Below are 24,015 nucleotides of genomic sequence, written 5' to 3' on the forward strand. Positions count from 1 at the left end.
TTTTATGTTGTAAGTAGTTTGTGCAATGTTTCAGAGGGAGCATACATGTTATACTCAAAGGTCGACTCAATTCCAAGTGAAGGCTTTCCAAGCATAAAAAAGGGGAAGATTGTAGTTGTATGTCCATACTATTCAGTTATTTATTACTTGTCTTATCACTTTCTTCTTTTATTTTATTTCGATTCGTTGAGTCTCTTTCATGGTTGCACTTCTCATATTCGAGTTTGATTTAATTCATTTTTAGCATGCATAAAACTTTGGTTAGATTTGATCTTGATCTAAATGTTCTTTGATAAATATCATATGTGACTGGAATGAAATCATTTTGTGTTTTTGGTTAAATTTGATTCAAAAGTAAAATCTCAAATGCTTTTGAAAATTTGAAAATTTGAAAATTTGAAAATTTGAAAATTTGAGATTTTACAAGATTAATTCAAATTACTCGGTTTTACACTGAATTTTTTATTCTGGTCATTTTCCTGGGAACTGATTTTGTTTGATTTGATTCGAATCAATATTTTCACATGATTCGAATCAATTTCATTTTTAAAAATTCCTTTCCAGTTATGTGTCATTTGATCCGAATCAAATTTTAAACACGATTTGAATCATATGGCATTTGATTCGAATCACACTTTATTTGATCAGAATCAAATGGCATTTTTTTTTAAAAACTGTTATTTTTTCCATTCCACCTCATATGCTCATTTGATTCAAATCATATTTTCCCTTGATTGGAATCTAACTATTTTTTTCAACCATTTTGTGTACTTAATATCAAGAACTTATAAAACCTTTTTGTCATCATCTCTCTCACATCATCTATCATTCTGAACATATTTTGCAACGTGATTTTTAGTGAAAATCAATTTCCACTGTTTTGAGTGTTCAAAGTATTGCTATGAAATTCTTGCAATTTGTTGTACCCTAAAATTTTTCTCCCTTTTTCATCTTTTCATTCAACCCTTAACATGGGAATCATATTGTATACCCTCATTCTTCATTCATATGCATCAGTCATTCATTCATATCTAGTGGTTGATCATAATGGATTCAAAGTTCTTGTCTTGCAAAGCTAAGGTTTTTGATGTGGATGAAACCCTAGAGGTTTGGATTGGATCTAGTCATAGGGGATGCAAAACCTTATTGGTTTGATCTTTGAAGCTTGATTTCAATAAAGTTCCATCATGGTATTCTTCAAGGTGTGAAAACCCTAATTGGTTGATGGTTTTGGTGGTGAGGCTTCATGGTTGTTTCTTGGGTCTCATCTTGGCTTCTAAACCCTAGCTAGGGATCATATATGTTGAAGACTTGGTTGAGAAGCATCCTAAGGATTTGATTGAAGATATGCTTTTGAAACCCTGATCAGGTATGCCTGACATTTGTGGGTTGGTTGGTATATTGATCCTTTATTTGAAACCCTAATTCATTGGGGCATCTAATCATTGTGGTTTGCATCATGTCGTTCTTGCTTATCTGTGGATCATGAATTGCTAATTTATGGATGGTTCTTTGGTCCAAGGCCTTGTTGCATTCATGTTTTAGTGATTTCATAGTGTCATGGTCCATTTGATCCAAGGTTTGTTTCATTCATATTTCATTCATGGTCTCATTAATGCACTACTAGTCCATGGTCTCATGTTTCATTAGTGTGTCATGATTCAAGTGTCATAGATTTCATTGAAGTTTATGGATTCAAGTGTCATAGCTTTCATTAAAGTTTATTGATTCAAGTGCTTTCTTTGTCCATTATTTTCAAGATCCCATTACATCCATGGTCTCATAAGTGCATACATTAGCATGGTTGCAAAAGTCTATACATGTCTTTTGGAGGGAAAATGATAATTTGAAAATGATATGTATTTTGATCATAAAAAACTTTTATCATGCAAAAAACCTTCATTCTATTCATATAATGTCACATTACAAATGTCCATACAAGAAATCACTAGAAAATTGATTTTTTACCTATAGTTGACTTTGGTCTGGTGTTGACTTTTTGGTAAAGCAGTTGACCAAAGTCAACTCATCTAAATTTCTAAACCTAACCCTAATTCCACTTTGTTTCTTCATTCTTCCATTATCTCTCTTAACTTCCATTCCAAACTTCATTCATGTGCAAGAAAACCAAGTTCTTCAAGTCATCACCCTTGAACCATCATGATGCCCCAATGACATATCTTGAAGTCTTGAGAAATTCCAAGCATGAATTATCATTTGTGCATTACTAAAATCTGAATTACAAGCATCAGTAGATAAAATACATTTCATAAGGTGTTCAAGCAAGTGTCAATTCAAAATAACATCAAGGCATATCATGATAGCATCCACATAGCAATTTAACAATCCATACACATGATGACATTTCAGATTCAATGCATTGATAACATCCCTGTTTCGATTACAGTTCATGACATGTTTCATTTTGAATATTTATCTCAAACATTCTAATCCATGGAAAATAAGAGCAATGATAAAATAATGCAATGTAAAGTTTCATGACCAAGACATAACATATTTTCATAACATGTTAAATTGATTGTATCATTTGCATTGACAGAAAAAACACTAACAACAATTAACACTAATTGATTAACCTAAAAATAACTGACAACCATATTGCAAATTCTGATCATGTTCATTATAAGGCCTTCATCAGAACAGGAAATGCATCTAACATTGCACCATACATCCAAACATATAACAACCATGCCAACAGACAACAAAGCTGCATTCATATCAACTTAACCTTTCAAGCATCCATCCATTACACTAGCAGCCTAACCATTCACATTAATTTATGACAGAAAATTCATTTCAAATAGTAGTAGGGCATTGCACTCATCTTACTATTCAAATGAATAACTAACAGAACTTAGCAAAATAATTAAGGGTCTCATAACTGCATAATAGAAATGATGCTAACAGGAATTTCAACACAAGCCCCGTAATCAAAACCCTAACATAATTAACATAGGGGTTAACATAGTTATTCACACTAACCTTTTTTAATTGAAATGAGATAGCTCAAAGAGGATTCCATAATAGAATGGTAACAGAGTATAACTGCAATAATTTCCTCTTCAATTTCGGTTAACAACTAACTGACCTAGTTTCCCAAAGCATGCCCGATTCAGTTGCAACTTCTCAATCCTCTATATAACAGATCGAACCTTCATTCTGCAGGCATAGCATTTTTCTCTGAACTTCTTCACAACAATTTCTCTGCAACTTCTTCACATTGATTTCTCTGCAACTTCTTCACATTGATTTCTCTGCAACTCCTTCAATTTGCTTCCTTCAGCAATCTGCAATATCAATATTCATCCTTTGCATCCAGTTCTGCATAATCGCAGCAGACTCTCGAGCTTGTTCTTCACCGAGTTCACCAAGCTCAAAGCTCTACACAAGTTCAATTTGTTGCACCTACATTAGCAGGGTACCTCACAAGGAGGAAGAAGAAGCGTATCAAGAGTAATTGTGATACTTATTTCGCTGTCACGTCATGATCTGAATTTGGTAAGTTTTCTTCGCTACTTGCTCATTCCAATACTCGATTCTTGTCATGGCTTGCTTCATTTTGTTGACGCACATTTAAAGTTGGTACAAACTCGAAGACTGAGTGTGTGATGCGATTCTTGGAGTTGATTTTGGATCCACGAGTTTTCGCTTTGTTCATCTCGATTCTGTTCTTGAGATAATTGCTTAGACGCGTGCTGATCCCGGATGCAAGATGGCTCATGGTTTCGTTTGGTTTCAATCGGAAAGTGAGGACGGTGAAGACGACGATGCATGTGGAGAAGCAGCGAAGATGAAACGCCATTGTATTTTGAACGTCATGCTAGGGCCGGTGAGGTTACAACCTTCAGCTTGGGCCTATGGGCCCAAGGTCCCCCTTGCACTGCCCCCCTTCTATCCGCACCCCCCTTCACAAGGCTGGGGTTTAGATTGGGCTTGAGATAATGGGCATTTGCGCCCATTTACTACTTACCTTGTTTTTCTAAGTTCTGCAGCCCCTTTGATTAATCAAATTTAATCTTTAGCTAAATTAGGTTTATTTTGCTAACCATGTTTACTTAAACTGCTAGTATGATTTAAATAGGATTTAGGATTTAATTAGAATTTAGAATTAGTTTAGTTTTTAATTAGATTAGAAATTAGGATTAATTAGATTTTTAGTTGATTTAGAATTTAGATTAATTAGAATTTAATTTCTAGGCTCTAGTTAGATTTTAGGCTCTAATTAGATTTTTAGTATCCTTAATCAATTTTTAGGCTCTAGTTAGATTTTAATTAGAATTTAATTTTTGCTCATAATTGGATATCCTTGTGAAATGACCATTTTGTCCTTAGGGGTTTATTTTGTTGTTTTAGCCATATAAATGCATGTTATTTTAGGACTAATCTTTGACTTAGAATATTAGATAGTTTGAATCAAGTTTTTGATTAACATGACATGCTCCTTTAGGAATAGCTTGTGAATAATCTTAACCCTTAGATTAGGTTAGTCAAGTTAATTCAAGCCCTCGATTCAAGTTGATCAAAAGCAATTTTGATTAGCTAAATCTTTTGATCATGTATAATCCCACAATTCATTCAAGTGATCAAAAGTACATTGATAACTTGATAAGACTACTTCTAATACCGTGGATCTCCAAGCTTCAAGTCCAGACTCTCATGCAAGGCATTCCAGTCAAATCAAGCAACAGATTGTACAAGATATATCAAAGGCCAACACTTGGTAAATACGATTCAAATTGTATGTCATGAGTTTTAAGTAATGAGGAATGATGAGACAAAGTTTCTCATACCCTTGTCTAGAGTGACTTTGCATACGGAGCATAGGCCTTATCTATTCAAAGCATTCGCCCTTATTCATAGACTTTAATATAACATGAATCAAATAAATTGCGAAGTCTCCTTCACGTGAAGCAATATCAACTCAAGGAGCAACAACGAGGATTCTTCCCCAACAACTTGCCAGTTATAAGGGATATCACATGCCATGAGCCTTAAGTAATGAGGAATGATGAGACAGAGTTTCTCCTATCCTTGTCTAGAGTGACTTTGCGTACGCGGCGTATGCCCTAGCTATTCAATGCACTCACCCTCATTCATAGACTTTAGTGTGATTCTTATCAAACAACTGTTAAGCACTCTTCATATTCCATTATCAATCAATCATTTCCTTTTCCTCAATCATCTTATTGTCATCATTAGTAGGCTGAACTACGAAAGTTGTGACTTTCTTTTTGCATGATGAGAATACGTAGGCAGGAGAATTCAGATTCTCCGCGAGCTACCTTATTTATTAATCCTTCATTCTTCACTCATCAATCAATACCATCTTTTTTAGATAAATATCATTTTTCTTTGGATTCCATGCACATCCTTTTAGGACGATTTAAGTTAAGTCCACCTTGTGAACCAAGAGTTATTTGGCTTATTGCCAGACACTTAATTCCTTTGTTTTTGGTTACTCCTATATAGTGATACCATGCCTTAGGCCCCTCACTTGTTGGTTTACCTTTACTATTCGGTTCAGACTTTATTCCTTCATGGATCCTATATATCATTCTTCTTTGATTTCAAATTGATTGTTTCCCTACAGTGATACATTGTTCCTTATACCAATCAATACTTTCCTTTGGGTTCTATACTCACCCTTTTAGGACAACTATCCACTTTCCTATCAAGAGTTGTTTGGCTTATTGCCAGACATTTAATTCCCTTTGTTTCCAACCATTCCAATACAGTGATATCATGCCTTAGGCCCCTCACTTGTTGGTTTGGCTGTTTACCTTTGGTTCAAAGCCAGTTTTCTCCTTTATGGATTTCCCATGCTACTATAAGACCCCGATTTTAACCCTAAGATCCCTCATGCTATCTCATCATATGAATTGGCTCTTGGGATCACACCTTGGCATCCTCCTTACCCCTTATTCTTTGGGCTTACATTGGGAGAGATCACCAAGCACATTTGATTGTATCATACTTTATTTTTCCTTATTTACTAACCAAAATGCCAAAAATATGTCAATGTATAGTTTACTTCTTTTGTAGGTAGTGTGTGTGTTCACCTATGCTACATCAAGCTCATATCTAGGGTTTGAGACCCTCAATGCAATAAGACTAATCAAGAGATGGTTCAAATTGGTTCTAGACATCATATATGGGTCCCCATGATCTTCACATATCATTTTGATCAAGAATTCATCAAGAGTTTGAAGCTTGTTTGCCTTGGAAACCCTAATTCATCTGGGTATCTTGTGTGAGTTCTTCAACATGTTTCTTCACCATTTTGATCAAATATTTCAAGGTATACTTCATATTACATCATCTTGCACATATATGATCCTCCATGAGTGCCAAATATCAAGAGAATGTCAAGCTAGCAAGATAGTTCATGGTGGTTGACTAGAGAAAGTCAACTGGTCAAACTTGGAGTTCCTTAGACCCTATCTCCTATAATTTTGTCATATGAAAATGATTACAAGAGAACTGTTACTCCTCATGATATTAAAAACAACTTTCATTTGAAGTCAAGAGCTCGTTTTGCTTGTAAAGTCAATTTTTATGGTGAAAAATTATAAGTCATTTTGTCTGAACCCTAGTTAGGAGGTCAACTTCCAAGGACTATAACTTGCTCAATTTTTATGATATGAAATCCATTAAAGTTCCATAATCAAACTCAATATGCCCTCTCCAACTTTTATGTTTGGAATAAGTTCAAATTTAACTTGCAAATGCATGTGCCAAGAGGAAACATTATAGGTCATTTTGGGCCATTACTATTGAACAAGTGATTTTCCTCAACTTCTAAAATGCATAACTCCTTCATGCCAAATCCAAATGAGTTCAAATATGTGACCATATTGAAGAGATTTGAAATATATTCAACCTTGATGAAGGAACTCTTTCCATTTGAATCCCATAGCAAAAGTTATTCAAGGTGGAAGAAGTGAACATTTGACTTGGTACTTAGAAAATTTTCAAATATGTTTGATTTTCCAAACTTCCACCTTAAAATTCATCATGATCCAAGCTTCAAATGAAAAAGTGTTCAACGTGAAAGTTTTTCCCCTTGATCTCACCTTTCCAAAAAGTCCAAGAAATGAAGGACTTGCGCATGGGTTCTTTTTAGAGGATCATTTGGATGAATTTCACATTCACTTTTCAATTTCCTTGCATGAGTACATGACATGATTTCAGCATTGCACATTGGTAATTTTGGACCTGATAGCATCATTTGATGGGCCTATCACACGCCCATGCAAGCATGCAATGAAATTACTAAATTTGGCAAATTTTGGAAGTGTGTGAAAATGAATTGCAAGAGTTCAAGCTTTTATTTGGTCCAATTCATCTCCTACAAGCTTCTGAAGCCAAGCCAAGGACAATTGGAAGCAAGATCAAGCAAGGTTGAAGCTCACTCGAAGGTGATTTTCCAGAATTTTCATCTCTTCGATTCTCTCTCAATTCTTTGTGATTTTTGGTTGGCTGAAGTCCTACCAATGTAGGCAACAAGATTGAGTTGCTTTGAGGTCAAATCGAAGCAACTCATTTCATGATACTCAAAATTCAAATCCTTGTATCTTTTTATATATTTGGAATTGGAGAAAATTAAGGCCAGATTCGTGATCCTGAGCATTTTATCTTTGAAATAGTGTCCTTATTTTTTATTTTTCATTAAGTTGAAGGTGGACCAGGTGAGGTCCACAGGAGAAGATGACCGGAGCCCTAGCTTCGTTGATGTGTCGGCATGTCCAGAACCATTTGATCATCATCTCATGTTTTAATCTCAGCCTCTCCTTTTAATTACCAAGTGTGGCGCAGTTGACTAAGGTGTTTGTGGAACGCGCGTGCTTGGCCATCAGATTTGTCACCTCAATTAATGAGGGAGATCTGATGGCCCTTGTTTTTTGGTATTTTCTGAATTTCCATTTAATCAACTTATTTTATTTTATTCATAGAAATTTCATTATTAATCCAAAAAAATGGGACTTTCACAAAAAAAAATTAAATATTTTCTCTTTCATATTCTGAATTAAAATTATTTTTTGGATTAATTTTGATATTTTTCATGAATTAAATATTTTTGTGCATATTTTTAACTGTTTAAAAACACTTCTGACTTTTCAAAACTCATGAATTTTTTTCTAAGGTCCTCTGACCTTGTTAGACCTAGGATAAATCTCTTGGCTATTTATTTGGTGTTTTGAAGAGATTTTAGGTTTTGACCAAATTAAATTGTATTTTTGTGCATTTTTAAATTGATTTTTTAATTGATTAGTTGTTTAAAAATTATGTTGAGCCATTTTTATGGTCTTATGATGTTTGACTATTTGTTTGGGCCTTGGTCAAGGTTGATTTGACTTTTGTTTGATTAAAACCACTAGATTTAGGGGATTGATGAAATGTACATTTAATCTCCCAAAATGAATGAATGGTTTTAATTTGATGAAACTCCTCTCACGACCAATTTGTGTTTCTATTTCCCCCTCCCTCTTCATCTTCATCCCTATTCTTTCCCATTCCCTCATTTGACCAATGAAATCTCTAATGTCTTAAGGCTAATTGGTTCATCAATGACCTTGTGTCAGATGAACGAATACAAGTATGACTGAGATAGGTTCATCCCTCTTGATCTTTTCTTTTAGTGTGTGGTATGTTTTAGGAGTTTGGTTCATTATACCAAATCTCTAACATGCATTAACACCTAAATTTTTATTGCCCGACCTCAGATATTTGTGACTTCTACATAAGTCCAATTACGATTGCTTAACATAGAGCTAAATTTGACCTTAAAGGCATAACATTCTAGTAATTGAGATTGTAAGTCTCCAATCCTTCATGGTATTGTGTGGAAACTTGACCTTTTTTACTTCCCATGGAAGATGTCTTGGTTCAAGGATCCATGTTTGTGAATGGATGGTTGAGTGTTCTCCAAAGAATGACTTAATCAATTAAAAAATACCACTAACACTTGACTAACATTTGACTAACTCTTGTTAATATTGCTTTACTTTTAAGTCATTTACTTTATGAAATTTAACTTTCAGCCATTTATCATTCATTGCCATTTAAATTTCATTTAACTTGTTTATGTTTATGCCATTTTCACTTTGCTCATTTGAGCCATATCTTGTGATTATATATATTGTTTTTGAATTTTGATTTTGTTTGTGGTCTTAGGACCTTAACACACTTAATAACAATAAAATCCCTAAAAAACATCTGATGGACTGTTGATTTTGATATGAGCTTTTGGACTTAGGATTAGGCAACATTCCCTGTGCAAAAAGGACTTGGCCAATGCCAACATTTTGAGATCAAGTTATTGTGAACTGAGCCTTCATCTGATGCAAGCCTTGGACTCTATTTGAATTCATCTGTTACTTTATCTTAGTTCTAATTATTATTTTGATCTTGTGTCTAATGCTTTGTTCTGAGTTGATCAAGGAATATTTCATCTGGAACATGGGAAGACAAAGAAGACTACTAGCTATGGGATTTGCTTGCTTGGATGTGGCTATCCTTATTTGATGCCTTGATCTTCATGATATTTGGTTATTGCTAATTGCTTGTTGAGTATTGCTTGATTCAAAGTCCAAAGGGAAAATGAGTTTTCTATATGACATTCTTGTCTGTTAGATTGCATCTCATTGGTCAGATATTTTCAACTCTTAACTTTTAGTTTTATGCTTAGGATAACCTCTTCATCTTCTCCCACTTCTTAAATTTCAAAATCTCTTCCCCTCTTTTTCAAAAACTTTCTTTGCTTGTGATTTCAAACTTATACCTTATTTTAAATAGAAACTTTGGCCTTATGCCAATGAAATTTCAAACTCTTTTTCTTAAATCAAATTTGTAAGTAAAATTAATCATATTGACTTAAAATTTCAAAAGACAAAAAAATACTAACAACTTCATTCAAATTTTTGGCTCTTTCTGCCCTTTTTCATTTAAACTTTTGATTAAAAGTAAGTGACCAACTTTGAAATTTTTACCACAAACTACGAGGTTTTGATCCCTCATTTTTATGTTGGTACGTAGGCGCAAGACCGAAGGTCTTGTCAAACACAAAAATATAATAACTGAATTCTTTTCTCATCCCCCACACTCTATTTTTCTCAAACATCTTTTATGCCAAAAAACACATACACACATAAAAAAGGGATCCCTAGGAGTACCTAGGACACTTTGGGTGCTAACATCTTCCCTCTGTGTAGCCAACCCCCTTACCTGTAATCTCTGGCATTTTATTAGTTTTGATTTGAAAACTTCTTATCTTTGGGTTTTGTTCGTACTTTTCCCTTTTGCTTTGGAAACAATAAAAGCGCGGTGGCAACTCTGGTTTTATTGACGTTAAGCTTATCCATAGCTTGATGGCCATGAATTTACCGCTACATAAATTAAGTGGCGACTCTGCTGGGGAGTAGTCCTCAGTGGGTTTAGCCTACTTTTTTATGTGTATATATTTGTATATTTGATGTTTGTATATTTGCTTGTGTGATATAATTTGTCTATTGTTCTTGGTGATCTCTAAGTGGTGAGATAAGTTCTAACCCGAACTTTAGTGCAATTAAGATAGGAGGATGGTATAGTCATGTTCAACTTGTGTGGAGTGGTCCTTAACAAGTTGGATTGAGACTCATCTACTCAGTGGAGACCCTTTTGGAGTTACTAATGTCACACAAGTTATTTGTGGTTAGGCATTACTTTCTCTGATTTGGGGTCCGAGAAGCTGAGGTCCGTAGAGCATTTAACCCAACTTGGCCTATTTAGAATGTAGTGCAAAGACTGTTCAGGTGTAGACATGATAACAGTTGTTACGCGATACTACACTCAGATGAGTTTCTCTTGAGAATATTATGGATTTATGAGTCAGTCATCCTAATCTATAATATCTGATAGATGGGATTAAGACTCTGGGAACTTCATAGAAGATGATCTACATATTTTTATCCTTAGTACACTCCTTTGGGGTGGTTCTTAACCTGGCTCCATGTTCGTGACTCACAACAAACCCTTTGATTCTTGGTTGATCCGATCAAGTCTTGTCAATATCAATGGAACTTGGGTGTTGATAAGGTGAAAACCATAATCCACCAAAATGGATGGTTGATCTTGATGATGACTTGATCCACCCCTTGACCTTTATTTGTGTTTGCCTTATGTGTGATCCCTTGTTTGTGATTTTTGCATTCATGTATACATGTGCATCATAATATTCATCACAGAAAAATAAATTTCAAGGAAACTGAGGTCTTGTTTGCAAATATTTTCAGACCATGGATTATGGACGAAGGAACACTAAGAAGTACGATTTTAGATGTCCTGATTTGAAAGAGCTAATAAAGTTGTCATCTTTTGTATTAGATCCCTTGGACTTCAAGCAACGTCATGGGAATCTTTTATCTGTGTTATCTACTGATGTGGTTGAAGGACTTCTGAACCTGCACAAACACAAACCAAAACCAAAACCTCAATTTGCACAACATAACCATCGGTAACCTATAACTACAAGTAATCTACACCTCAGTCAAATAAATAGCATGTTCGAAGCCTCATTTCATTAAAATTTTCACCTGCACTAGCCAGTCATAAAAAACCATTTGAACATTCCATTAAGTTAACTAGTTAACTAACTTCCAACTCAGTGAGTTAACTACCTAAAATCACTGAGTTCATCCCAACTAACTCCTAAGCTAACTCCAAACCTATCAATAACTAACTCCAAGCCACATTAATCCCAAGCCTGATCACTATAAATTCTCATCTTCACCATCATTTGAAGTTCTTCACACTTCACTACTCTCTACACACTCTCCACCATTTTTGTAACCTTTTTGCGTTCATCATCTTCAACCCTCTGCATTCTCTGAATCCTTTTTCCCTCTCACACTCAAAGCTCAATTTCCAAAACTCCATTGAAGCTTCACATTGAAGCTTCAAGAAGAGTGAGCTCAACCTCATCACTACAGTATTTTTGAAGAAGAAGAATTGGAAAGCAAGCTAATCGGAAGGAAGTAAAAAGCAATATCTTATCTTCTTGTACAAGTGATTTTTCCTCTTCATCTTCTCCAATCAACACTCGTTGGAGCAAATCTCAACTTCAGAGGTAGGTCCATTTTTTTCATCATTTCATTGCATTTTGGTTAATATGCTAAACCTTGCGCCATGTTGTTGCAAACCCCTATCATGAGGAGCTCTGAATCTTATTCATAAAGATGTATTGTGGATCTGAAATTTTAGGGATTCTTGAGGATTTGGTCTCAGATATTGAATTTAGACTAGAAATTGGAGAGTTTAGAGCTCAGATTCTTGTTCAGGATATAAAGACGAAGGTGGAGGTGGTTCCGATATCCATTTCCAGTAGCCGCCACCGTCGGAAGCGATTTCTAGCGCGGTGGTCCGCGGTGGAGCTCCGACGCCAGCGACCTGAGCTACCATGGAAAAGGGCACGCATGACACATTCAAATTTTTCTGGTTTTTTCCAAACCAACCCCCAATCTTTGGGCTTATTTCTGTTTGGGCTTGTCACATTCCAAGCCCACTGTATTACCTTCTCAATCTAATTTTTTTCGGCTGCACCCCCTTGGTTGAAAAGAAATTGGTTCAGCATTGGGCTTTGGCAGCTAAAGCCCATGCTTTTGGACTCTTTTTTGTTTCTTTTTCATGTATGCACCCAAGTTAGGCCTGCACCCTCTGTTTTGCAAAGGCCCTCCTATTTTATTTGTTTTGTTTGTTTTGTTAATTAGGTATTTTTGATTGTTAGAATCTAGGTTAATTAGATCAATTAGGAGTTAATTAGGATCTCCAAAAACATTAGGAATTTTGCTAGGCTTGCTAATTCTTGCTTTAGACTTCAATAGAATTTTTAGGAATATTAACGATTTTAGAAATTGGGATACTTTGGAACTTAATTGAATTTAGAAATAAACTAGTTTAGGAGAAAAATTAATTGAGTTTAATTAAGATTTTCATTATTAGAATTTTAATTCAATCTTCCATAATTGTCAAATGCTTGTTTTTCCTCAGGTTAGAAATAGTCCAATTTTTGCATGTTCCCATAGTTTAGGCTTTGTGAAAATATTTCCAAACAAACACTAACCCTTTAGGTAGTTGTACACTCAATTCAACTATTTTTTCCCACCGATTAAGTTGATCAAAGTACGCTTTGATTGACTAAATCCTTTGACTGTGCTTAATTCCCCAAGCATAGTCAAGTGATCAAAAGACCCTTGATCACTTGATAAAGCAAGTACTTGTGATCAAGCTATATTAGATACCAGATCTCCAAGTTCAATCAAGATTCAAAGATCAAGATCAAAAGTTCAAGCAATTCAAATCAGTACAAGACATGACTACTATTCAAGCACTACAAAGGTCAAAATCCTACACTTGTTAATCATGAGCCAAGTTGTGTGCCATGAGTCTTAAGTAACAGAGAAGGAATGAGACTGGAGAATTCATACCCCCATTCTGAATATCTTTGGGTATGAGACGAATGACCCAATGCTCACTGTATTCGCCTCTATTTATAGGCTTTAGCATAACTAGATTCAAGTTGACTAACAAGCCTCCTCATCATTCAAGGACAACCCTTCATCATGGAAAGCTACAAGGAAATTCAAGTTCAACACTCATCGATTATGATGCAAATTGCCCGTCATGAGCCTTAAGTAGTAGAGAAGAAATGAGACTGGAGAATTCCTACCCCCATTCTGAATATCTTTGGGTATGAGACGAATGACCCAAGGCTCACTGTATTTGCCTATATTCATAGACTTTAGTGCAATTTAAATCGAATAATTGGTAAGTCTTCTACACAAATTGAAGATCAGACTGAAGATCAGACTTCCGCCGTTCAGGGTTTTTCTTTCTATCATTTGTTCTTCCAGTAAAACTAAAACCATTTTTGTGAACAAACTAAAAAACAATTAACCCTATGATTAAGATCGTATGACACAAGCCTTAATCAATGGAGAAGGAATGAGACTGGAGAATTCCTACCCCCATTCTGAATATCTTTGGGTGCGGGACGAATGACCCAATTGCTCACTGTATTCATCTCCATTCATAGACTTTAGTACGATTCAAATCATAACTCTCATTTCAGAATAAAATCAAACTCACCTCATCAAACTCAGTTTTGCCTTTGGGCTTCTTTTCAGTTTAAAACCTTTTCAGAAAGGACGTGTTACTTCCGTTCAACCGTGAACGACGCTTAAGCCTCCATGTGCGAGCAAACAATATCTAACTGCTAGAGTGTGATCCGAGTTTATTCATTCTACCGCAAACAGACAGACGCTTAAAGCTCCCACGCTCGAGCATACAAGTCAGTCGACATTAGAACACGAACGTTAATACTGTCCACTAAAAACAACTAACGCATCCGTCCTAGTTCCACGAACTACGGAGCTTTGATTTCCTCATTGCACGAATGAGGACACGTAGGCACGAGGGTCCAAATCCTTGGCGAGCACAATTATTTATAACTTTCCTTTTCTCACAATCACCTTTCTTAACCTTTTTCACACTTATCTATTAACCCATGTTTCCTTTTTCGTGAGTAATCTTCAGATAATAACACCTAGTCTTGCAAAGAACATTCAAAACGGTTCCCATGGAGTACCATGGATGTTTGGGGTGCTAATACCTTCCCCTTGCATAACCGACTTCCTTACATATTTCTCTTTCCCCCGGGTTTTATCGATGTTTTCCTTTTCCTTCGGAATAAATAAAGTTTGATGGCGACTCTGTTGTATCTTTGAGCGTGCGATGCGCTCGGGTATAATTTGCGTAGTTTCACTTTGTGAAAAACTATCATTAGTTTGTACACAATTTTTCTTTAAGTATTTATTTACCATTTGTGTAAAATATGCTTGTATAGAAACATCTTGTAACACATAAAATATTATTCAAACTGTTTGTTTGATTCCTTAAGGAGGTTATCTTTGAGAAGACATAAAAGGTTATTCTTTGTGAGTCCTTAAGGAGACTAGGGTATAGTTGGATCCTTGAGAAGACAAAGAATGTTATTCTTTGTGATTATTGTAATTTGTTGATTATAGTGGATTAAGTCCTTGTGTATAAGGCAAAATCACTTTGGCGGGTGGACTGAAGTAGGTTTGAGTTTCAAACGAATCAGGATAAAAATACTTGTGTTTTTATCTCTTTGTTACTAACTAGTTAGTGGTGTTTTTGTTTTGGAAAAAGCTTTTGCTTGTAAAATCCAGTTTAAACTCCCATTTCTTATGTTTTTCACACCTTTAACGCAGTGAGGAGGTAGCGACGCCAGCTTTCGTGAAGGACGACTGTGTGCAGCTGGAACAATGACGTGCACGCGAGGGCTTTTGTTGTGGCTTGCGGTGGATGATCAGAGTGGAGTTCGGCACGTGTTCGGTTCCATCTTCTCCGTTCTTTTCTGTCTTCTCCTTTGTTTTTTCCAGGGTTGTGTGGCTGTTACTATAGCATTGTTTTTTGAATCCATGTTGTTGTTGGTTTTTCGGTGTGGATTTATGTTCGTGTGTTTCCGGCGACATGATTTTGTTTTGTCTTCTTCTTATGTTTGTGGTTTATGTTAGTTGATTATATTTGTATTTACCGTGAAAACATGGTTTTTGTGATTGAAATTGAGTTTAATGGTTATGGAATTTTGTTTTTACTTTGTTGTTGGTGTTTTGGTAGAATTTGTTAGGGTGTTGGTTTTGTATTGATGTTTAAGGTTGGGGATGGTGGTTAAGGAGGTGATTGGTTTTGACTTTAAGTGATGAATTTATAATGGTAGAAGGTTGGAATGAGGACTTATGATATGACTAAGGTATGTTTGATGCGGAGGATTCGGTGATGTTTATGGTTATGTGCTAGTGATGTTTGAAAGTTGCAGGTTAGTGATCGTGTGAAGAAGTTTGTAGGTTGAATTTGGTTGGAAAAAAAAGCATCACATTAGTGGATTGTATGTTAATGCATGTGTAAATAGTGTAGTTTTTTTTTACATTGTACGTTGTGGTCAGTGTGTATGGATTGGTGTTGTATAGTGTAAATTGATTTTATAGTGTAATTGGTGAATGTCTTTCACGTGTAAATGTGTTTTGTGGAGGATTGTTAGTATGTGATTATGGTGTTTCACCTGTGATGATGGTCGTTAGAATTGGTTCTTTTTATAATAAAAAAATAGGTTAAACACAAGAGGGAAAAATCAAACCACTTAATAAAATTAAAATAAAAAATATTTTGTTTTTGATTCTTGCAATAAATAGAAGAGAATCAAATAAAATAAAATCAATTTGTTCTTAAAAAATAAAATAAAAAATAAAAAACTTACTCTCTTTTTTTTAATGATTTTTAGGGTTAAAAAGTGTATAAAATAAAAATAATAAGAAAAAAAAAAGATTAATTACTATACACCGTCAGTGTAAAAAAATTTACATTATCGATTCATCATCATCATCCGTTTGTATTACTTTATAGATTTTTAAAATAAAAGTCAAACTTCTTTTAATATCCGACGTCTAAGATTAACTGACGGTGAAAAATCCTTTTACACTGACAGTGTATTTCAATTAAACTAAAAACAAATTAAGAAATACGAAAATAATAATAAAAAAATTTCATGTATTAATTGATGAATGCCTCGAGGCTCTCCTGACCCTATAAGAAAAAGAAAAAACAAAATTAAGAAATACGAAAAATACGAGATGGTATGACATATCATTTAAATGATGAATGCCTCAAGGTTCTACTGACCCTATAAAAGACTCCGATTACCATTCCCAACATCTTTGCCCATATTTAACCATGTATTAATTGTTTTATTTATAAAAAATCACTATATATTTTTTAATGATTATATAGTATTATATTTTCATTATGACACGTGTACTTACTTTAATATTGTACAAAAAGTTATATTTAAAATAAATCAAGTAAACCAACTCGATTTTCATCGATTTTATTTAGTTAAAATAAACTAAAAATTAAAAAAAATATTTTTATTAAATCTGATTATTTTCTTTTAAAACACGTTAAGAAATAGTCCATCATAATTATCATAATTTCTCACTATATTTTTCGAAATATGAATTTTGAAAATATATGCAAAATGCATGTGACAAAAGATAAGTTTAAGGTTTATCAAGAATTTTATTCATCAATTTGTTAAAAAAAAAGAACTTTTTCATAATATTTTGTAACTTTAAGAAAATGCATAATATTTTGTTATTATACAAAAGTAAGTCGGTTAAAAGGTCCGAATCAAATATATTGAAATCTTTGTGCCAATGTTATAGTTTATGAAAATTTAGATTGAGGTCACATGAAACAAGGGATGAAAACAGTCAACTGCGAAAATTAAACATCAATGTGGACGTGCCGGAGTGGTTATCGGGCATGACTAGAAATCATGTGGGCTTTGCTCGCGCAGGTTCGAATCCTGCCGTCCACGATTTCTAACTTTTGGAATCATTTATTTGTTATCATCTATTTACACATACATACGCTTGTCAATTGTTTATTCGTGATGGTTTGGATTCTATGCTCCCTTTACTCAAAGAAATCATTAAAATTGTTACATATCACAAGCATTACAAAATAATTGGTAAAAAATTTAAATCTAGTTATGTCACCCGATTTGAAATTGTTTGATAAGTAAAATTCATCTCATTCAGATTTTAATTTAGTCCTATTAATATCTTCTCAATTCAATATTGTAGAATTTGTTTATGGTGTTTTTTCCACAAAAATCACATATTGAAATCATAATCTTTGAGACGGATAAAATTACATCTTTGGACTCCATTGTATTATGTACTAATGAATTAATCATTACACAAACAATACTCTAGTATTTATAAAAACTTATTCATGTTAAGCTTATGCTATCATTCATACCATGCATGTCATTCATGGTGCTCATGCATTGCTAACTAAATGCTACCATCATCTTCCTACATCATACATTATGTAATATTAGGTGCTTTAATGTACAAGCTACTACTATTTCTAATACTCTCCCACAAGTTCAAGGAGGGACAAAAGTCAAGACTTTGAGCTTGGTCCTAAAATCCTGAAAAGCAATCGTGCCAAGGGACTTCGTGAGCGTGTTTGCAAGTTGCAAGAAACTTAGTACATGATGAATCTTCATTCTTTTAGCGATAACACGCTCACAAACGAAATGAATATCAAGTTCAATATATTTTGTGCGGTATGGAGGATTGGATTGTGAGATGATAAGACTGCACTAAGGTTATCACACAACATAGTAAGAGGTAAGAATGATACTATAAATTCATTGATAAGTGATTCCAACCATAGCAACTTAGAGGTAGTATGAGCAAAAACATGATATTTGGCTTCACTGTTTGATCTAGCCACAAGAGGTTATTTCTTAAGGCTCCAAGACACAAGATTCATACCAAAGAATATGCAAGATCTAGAGGTAGATCGACTGTCATCAAGATAACTAGCCTAGTCGGAATCCTTGTATGCACGCAAGGAGAACTGTTATGATAGAGGAGTTGGAGAAAGCAAGAGACCATGTGTGATGGTTCCACTAAGATATCAAAAGATTCTCTTAACTGCTGCCTAGTGAAACTCTAATGGAGATGCCATGAATTTGCATGTTTTGTTTACACTGAAGGCAATATCTGGTCGTGTGAGAGGTACTTATTCAAGAGCTCCAATTATGGATTGATATAGATGAGGAAATGAGAGAGCATATGTTCCATGTTTGTTATGTTTACAATTACTTAGCATATGAGTGGTAACACCATTCACATTACACATTTTGGCTTGAGAGAGGAGATCACGATTATACTTTGTTTGAGCGGAAGAGCCCCTAGTTTCTTGAGGGAAAAGTTTGCATGAAGAGATTCAATTAGCTTATGAACCAAAGTAGATGAGGACACTGCAATGAGAATACCATCAACATAAACTAATACATTGAGTGTGAGTCCTTGATGCGAATAGATAAAGAGATGATTATCACATTTATTATGAATAAAACCAAAATGATGAATCTTCATTCTTTTAGAGATAACACACTCACAAACGAAATGAATATCAAGTTCAATATGTTTTGTGCGACATGGAGGATTGGATTGTGAGATAATAAGACTGCACTAAGGTTATCACACAACATAGTAAGAGGTAAGAATGATACTATAAATTCACTGATAAGTGACTCCAACCATAACAACTCAGAGGTAGTATGAGCAAAAACATGATATTTGGCTTCACTGTTTGATCTAGCCACAAGAGGTTATTTCTTAGAGCTCCAAGACACAATTTACACCAAAGTATATGCAAGATCTAGAGGTAGAGCGACTGTCATCAGGATCACTAGCCTAGTCGGAATCCTTGTATGCTTGCAAGGAGAACTGTTATGGTAGAGGAGTTGGAGAAAGAAAGAGACCATATGTGATGGTTCCACTAAGATATTGAAAGATTCTCTTAATTGCTGCCTAGTGAAACTCTAATGGAGATGCCATGAATTGGCATGCTTTATTTACACTAAAGGCAATATCTGGTCGTGTGAGAGATACTTATTGAAGAGCTCCAATTATGGAGTGATATAGATGACGATATGAGAGAGCATATGTTCCATGTTTGCTGAGTTTACAATTACTTAGCATATGAGTGGTAACACCATTCACATTACACATTTTGGCTCGAGAGAGGAGATCACGAATATACTTTGTTTAAGCGGGAAGAAAACCACGTGTGGAAAGTTGTTATATATATATACACTAAGAAAGTATTCAAGAGCCCCTAGTTTCTTGAGGGAAAAGTTTGCATGAAGAGAGTCAATTAGCTTATGAACCAAAGTAGATGAGGACACTGCAATGAGAATACCATCAACATAAACTAATACATAGAGTGTGATTCCTTGATGCGAATGGATAAAGAGATGATTATCACATTTACTATGAATAAAACTAAAATGAACAAAAGCATGAGTTAGCTTCTCATACCACACCATAGGGGTCTGCTTAAGGCCATATAGAGCTTTGCTTAACTTGCATACAAGTGCATAATCTTGTTGTTCAAAGCGAGGGGGTTGAGTCATGTAGACTTCCTTTTGAAGTGAGCCATTAAGAAATACTTATTTATATAAACTTATTGTAGCTCCCAGTTATGAGTCAAACCCAAAGTAAGAACAACTATAATGGTGGCGGGCTTCACAACAGGTGAGAAATTTTCATTAAAATAGAAACCAAAATTTTGATGACAACCTTTTGCAACAAGTCGAGATTTGTATTTATTCACAGTTCCATCGGGATTTTATTTCACTTTGAAGACCAACATGTATCTAACATGATTTATATGAGTAGGAATAGTGGTTAGTGTCCATGTTTGATTGGCTAGAAGTGCATCATACTCTAGTTGCATAAATTTATACCAGTCTGGGTGAGAAATAACTTGCTTGATAGAAGTAGGTTCCCCGTGTGTGAGAAGAGATTTTGACTTTGAATGACCTATTTTAGCTCTTGTTAGCATATGATGATCATTGAGATGAAATATTGGAGGAATGGTAGAATTATGTATTGAAGGTGACAATGATTTAGTAGATTAGACATGTGAGCAAGATTCATTAGTAGGAGTAGTTTTTGGACTTGGATACATTGAAGAGGCTAAGATATTAGATTAGGGTATGTTACCAGGATTTCTAAAAGAACTTTAAGGTAGGATAGACTCAATTATATGATCATGTCTAGGATTTGACTAAAGAAGATGTGTGAGAGTTGATGATAGGTTATCAAGCACAATTAAGAAGTGTGACAATATCTATTAGATTAATGAGAGTGTCATTAGGCTTTTGAGGAAGAAGTATATGAGGAAAAGTGAGAGGCTCAGTAGGACAAGTTAAAGGATATGAGGTGATTGGACCGGATGGAAACATAGTTAAAAGGGGAAAGGAAATCTCACAAAAGACAACATCCTTAGAGATGAAAATCTTTTCAAACCTATTAAGGCACTTGTAACCTATATGTTTAGATGAAACACCTAGGCAAACACATTCTTGACTTATAAACTCTAGTTTATGATTATTATAGGGTCTAGTGAAAGTAAATAAGCACAACCAAAAACTTTGAGAGACTCATAGCTAGGTAACTTGTGGTACAAGGCATGATAAGGAGAATACAATTTAGGTAGTCTTGCAGAAGGAAGCCTTTTTATAACATGGACTACTGTAGAAAATATGTGATCCCAAAAGTGTAATGGGATGAATGAGTGAGATAACAAGGTCAATCTCATCTTTATTATATGCCTATGTTTTCTTTAGATAATTCCATTTTGGTGAGATGTGTATGGGCAAGTGATTTTATGTGATATGCCTAGCTCAGAGAGAAATTTAGTAAATGGTCTGAATTCTCCTTCATAATCTAATTGTAAAGTTTTGATAGTGGTGTGAAATTGATTTTGAACAAACTTCAAAAACGGCTTGAATGCATAAAGTGCCTCTGACTTATGCTTTAACAAGTAAATCTAAGTATACTTTGTATGTGCATCAACAAACACAATATAGTAAAGGAAACCAGATGAGGGATTAGGTGCAGGTCCCCAAAGGTCTGTGTACACAACATTAAATGGAGAAACATGTATATTTGAAGAAAATGAAGCATGCAACATGTGAGATTTATCCACTGTCACGCACGGGTCAAAACGAGTAATTAAAAAACTGTAGTTTAGTGGAAGCGACAACTCGAGTATCGTATTGCAAGGATTGTTGAATTATTATTAACCTACTAAAATCGATTTGGGGGGTTTTATGGTTTATGTATCGATTAAGAAAACAAAGTAAATAAGTGATTAAAAATAAGCGATTATAAAATAAGCCAATCTACTATTTTGGGTTTCCAGCTAATCACTGGTTTTTACCTACCAATTCCCTAAGCAGCTTCGATCTCTATTCGATTCAACTTCGATTGACAAGCGCAATAGAATTATGACAGATTGGTATTCCTATATGAAGGTTGAGAAAAACAAGAAAGGGGGGGGGGGGGGTTGAATTGTTTTAACTGATAATAAAAACTTTTGAAAATAAAACACATGCGAAAATAAAAGCTATCAACACATAATTTTTATCCTGGTTCACTTGAAATTCAAAGCTACTCCAGTCCACCCGGTTGTAGCGGGAAATTCATGATCATCAAGCTATTGATAAGCTAGAGATCAATTAACAAGAGTCGCCACCACACTTTTATTGTTTCCAAGGGAAAGGGGAAAAAGTACGAACAAAACCCAAATAGTAAGAAGTTTTCAAATAAAAACTAATAAAAATCAGAGATCACAGATAAGGGGGTTGCTTACACAGAGGGAATGTGTTAGCATCCAAAGTGTTCTAGGTACTCCTAGGGAGCCCTTTTTGTGTGCATATGTACTTGGTATAAAGTGATGTTTACAAACAAATAGAATAGGGAGATGAGAAAATAATCCATTAATTATATTTTTGTGTTTGACAAGACCTTTGGTCTTGTGCCTACTGTCGCATCCTGCGAAAAATCAACCGGCGAGACTCAAAAATAAAACACACACAGAGCCGCCACTAAACGTTATTTATCCCAAGATAGGGAAAGGAAACGCTCAGAAAAACCTGGAAAGGAAATGGTCTTGCGACCAAAGAGACAGGGTAAGGGAGTCGGTTACGCGAGGGGAAGGTATTAGCACCCCTCACGTCCGTCGTACTCGACGGGATCCACGTTCTAGAATAAAGAATAGGTTGCTAAGCATCACACACACACACGGGGAACGCAGGTGGGGTTAAGAGGAACGAGCTCGATAAGGTATCGCACCTTATGCCTACATATCTTGTCTGGAACAAGAATCAGAGCCACTGTAGTTCGGCTTACGCACGCCAAACAACACAAAACAACACAAACATGCAAGGGTGGCAAACATGGAGCCCGACAACCACTGGATGGAATTACGTCGGCATCCGAACCAAAACACACTCGAAAGGGCAAACGTGGAGCCCGACAACCACTGGATGGAATTACGTCGGCATCCGAACCAAAACACACTCGAAAGGGCAAACGTGGAGCCCGACAGCCAATCACTGGGCTTACGTCGGCATCCGAACCAAAACACGCACGAAAGGGCAAACGTGGAGCCCGACAGCCAATCACTGGGCTTACGTCGGCATCCGAACCCAAACATACAACCAGATAGCAAGTAAACACACGCAAAAAAGAAAAAGGTTGCCCGGAGTGGTCTCGCACGACCACCTGCCTACATACCTCGTCTGGCACGAGGATCAGGGCGATGTAGTTCCCCTGAAAGGGACTAAATTGCTAACCAGAAACCGGGGAAAGACACACAACTAGGGAGCTGAGACTCGAGCCTAATGTTGTCATGCATCGTTCACCTAAGTTCGGTTTTCTATCCTACTTGCATCAGTGCGATCTAATCCTAACCAGGAAAGAAGAAAACATACAAGCATACATCATATATCAAATGAGAACAGGCATCTCAAACAAGCATGTCAATCAGAGATTCACAGAGCACCCGCTATAACCAAACAAGAGGCTCAATCAAAGGGGTTTGACCGCCGAAGCGAGTCGTCTGTACATGGTTTTGACTTGCTCTTAACCTTGCCATTACGAGGCTAAGGTGAAGCAGATGAAGAGGTGAAGTGAGGATCAGACCTCACAGCTCATATCCCTAACCAGGGAGAGCGTCTGACAAATGAGCATGGGTCCAGAATGGGGGGACCCTTCTATACTCAGAGACTCTGACTCAATGTGCACTGCACGGGATCTTGGGTTAGGATCTCAATGCTTCAACCATGTAATGGGAGCAAGGAGAAGACTCAACTGAAGAGTGGGGGGTAGGCTGCATACCCCTACCTTCCACCAATTGCCTTATTTAAAGGACTTTCACCTGCTTGGGCTTAAAAATAAACAACCACAATCATTGCCTCTTAAGGAGGACTTCAGACATTTATTTGCCCGGCCCGGTAACAGCCGGGTCTCCAGACTACATGAAGTCAAGAGGACTTACCTCAAT

General features: G+C 35.5%; 1 non-coding gene across 1 annotated transcript; it reads left to right on the top strand.

The window, feature by feature from the left end:
- The first annotated feature begins 17,370 nt into the window (after positions 1 to 17,370).
- On the top strand, positions 17,371 to 17,452 carry TRNAS-AGA (transfer RNA serine (anticodon AGA)). Its single transcript has one exon. It is a non-coding gene; the product is annotated as a tRNA-Ser (tRNA).
- The last annotated feature ends 6,563 nt before the right edge of the window (positions 17,453 to 24,015 follow it).

This window comes from Lathyrus oleraceus, chromosome 2 (genome assembly GCF_024323335.1).
Source record: "Lathyrus oleraceus cultivar Zhongwan6 chromosome 2, CAAS_Psat_ZW6_1.0, whole genome shotgun sequence".
Classification (NCBI taxonomy): Eukaryota; Viridiplantae; Streptophyta; class Magnoliopsida; order Fabales; family Fabaceae; genus Lathyrus; species Lathyrus oleraceus.